A 2,238-nucleotide genomic window follows, 5' to 3' on the forward strand; every position below is an offset into this window, starting at 1 on the left:
GAGCGCTGGGCTGAGCCTGGGATTCTTAGCAAAGCCATTCGTCCAGGTCTGCTACAACTGCTCCACCACCCCAGGTCGACCAGAAATTGGAACCTGGGGCTCCCACCATCCGAAAATGGGAAAAGCTTGGTTGCAGCCTCCGCGGCCCCGCTATTGAGCGGAGGAACTTGGACAGGGCTTCTGCTCCCCGGGCTCTCCGCTGCAGCACGCCCACAGGAAGTCCCCGGGCGCGGCGGCCCGCTGAGCCCTCCACCCCGCGTGGTCTCCGAGCTTGCGCCAGCCCGGGCGGGGCCAGGCGCGTGGTGCGGCCCCCAAGGCCCGCGGAGGCGGCTGGGCCCTCCCAGCTCGGGGGCGGGGCTGTGGCCGGGCGCCTTTTATCAGCGGCCGGGAGGCCCCAGAGGCCACAGCTGGCTCCGGGCGGTGTTGGAGGCGCAGGTGAGCGGGGCCTGGGAGAGCTAGACGGCTAGGCGCAGGGGTCCTGTCGGGGCGCGGCGGGTGTCCCGGCTTCTGCGCGTGGGGCCGAGGGTCGGAAGTGGGGTGCGGCCTAGGGAGCACCCGGGCTGGGGTGGGAGCAGGACCGGGAAACAGCTCAGGGGGGGCAGAAAGGAGGAGCAGCGCTGGGCGCATCTGGGAATGAGTGGAGGAGACCTGAGGAGAGGGGTGAGGAAGTCCCTGCGCTGGGAGCAGGACCACGTGGTTGGAGGGAGAGGGAGGAAGGGCAAAAGGAGGGATGGAGGAGGGAAGGCATGCGTGAGGAAGTGGACTGCGGGCTGCTGGGTCCGGGGAGTGGGGGTCCTGCAGGCCCGTAGGCAGGGAACGGCCCACCCCACCCTGCTCCTCCTTCTGGAAGAAGGAATCTAGGTGACAGGGGGTCGAGAAGGATGTGGGTGGTTCCAGTTGGGGAATCAGAACCTCGGACACAGCCTGCTGAGGGCACAGGAGTGGCTGTCGTCCCAGGCTCCTGCTGCTTTCCTGGGCTGGGGGCGGCTCCCTTCGTGTCCGACCGCTTAATTTCCTCAGAAGCAGGGAAGTGCAGAGGGGGCCCCAAGAACCCTCCCAGCATGGCTCGGTAACTTTCCTGGGGTCGGGTCAAGGAGGCCTAGAATATGATGGGTTTTCAGAGCCTGGCTGCACCTGTGGGAGCGCCCAGAACCCTACCGTGGAGTGCCTGTCCTGGACGGCCCAGCCTCCTGGCCTGGGGCTTGTGCTGCCTCTGGACCCCTTGGGAGAGGCTGTCCTGCTCCAGCCTGTTCTCCTGCCGGGATGGCCCTGGCTGGCCACAGTGCAGCTCAGGTCATGCGACTGTGGCCAGGTTGACAAGCCTCTGGGCTGTGGTGAGTCTGCACTCCCCAGAAGAATTGCCTTAAGAATGACTTTGTTTGGATGACATTTCAGAGTACAAAAGGAGGACCGAAGTGAGCTCACAAGCAAATTAAAAGTCTCTGTTCACACCCTGAGAAATGGAGGGGCAGCAGGTTGGCTGAGCTGGGGAATTGGTTTGCCATGAAGATGACCCCCTTGCTGAAAGATGGGGAGGCCAGCCAGGGAGCAAAATTCTGCTGGTCCAGTTTGTGTCCACGGCGGCGTACCCTGGGAGTTCACTCCAGGGGTGTGGGTGCTGGTGAAGAGCAGGGATTGTTTTCAAAGTGGAGTAGACCACCCCACCTTCAGGGCAGGGGCAGCAGCTTAGCCTTGACTTTGACCCTTGTGAAGGACCTAGGGTAAGGACTTAAAAGAGCAAATAAAATCTGAAAGGTACAGTAGATACTGTGAAGGGGAAAAATACTGGTCAAAGGGAAGGAACAACAGGAATGAGGGAAAGGAGAAAAGAAGGAAGGGAAAATATATATGTATATACATAGGATAGCTTGGAGAATTGTACTGCTGCTTTCTGCTGGTGTATTGAAAGGAACAGTTAATGCTTAATTTTTTTTCTTTGACCAATTTTGCATGCTTATATCTGGTGATCTGAACAACTAATTTTGAAGACAACAGTATGCAATAAAACAACCATTGCTGAATTCCTATCATTTTGTTTAGTAAAATTCAATTCTGTATTGTTTCTCCTCCTCCTGCTCCTGCTCGTGCTCCTCCTCCTCTTTTTCCTCCTCCTCCTCTCTTCTTTTTCTTCCTCCTTTTTGTTCTTGTTCTTTTTTCTCTTGTTCTTTTTGTTCTTCTTCTTCTTGTTCTTGTTTGTCTTCTTGCTATTTTTTTATTCTCTTTAAAAAAAATACCCCC

At 57.4% G+C, this 2,238-nt stretch overlaps 2 protein-coding genes across 2 annotated transcripts in view; both read left to right on the forward strand.

Annotated features, from left to right (window-relative positions):
- The first annotated feature begins 361 nt into the window (after nucleotides 1-361).
- Aunip (aurora kinase A and ninein interacting protein) overlaps nucleotides 362-2,238 on the forward strand; it is a 24,773-nt gene continuing 22,896 nt past the window's right edge. The window contains exon 1 of the mRNA XM_023722502.1: nucleotides 362-435. The gene's annotated coding sequence lies outside the window, so the exon portion shown is untranslated. The remainder of the gene's footprint in view (nucleotides 436-2,238) is intronic.
- Nucleotides 375-2,238, forward strand: part of Paqr7 (progestin and adipoQ receptor family member 7) — a 12,073-nt gene continuing 10,209 nt past the window's right edge. Inside the window, exon 1 of the mRNA XM_004637584.2 lies at nucleotides 375-435. The gene's annotated coding sequence lies outside the window, so the exon portion shown is untranslated. The remainder of the gene's footprint in view (nucleotides 436-2,238) is intronic.

The sequence above is a fragment of the Octodon degus genome, unplaced genomic scaffold (assembly GCF_000260255.1).
Source record: "Octodon degus isolate 3935 unplaced genomic scaffold, OctDeg1.0 scaffold00092, whole genome shotgun sequence".
Taxonomy (NCBI): Eukaryota; Metazoa; Chordata; class Mammalia; order Rodentia; family Octodontidae; genus Octodon; species Octodon degus.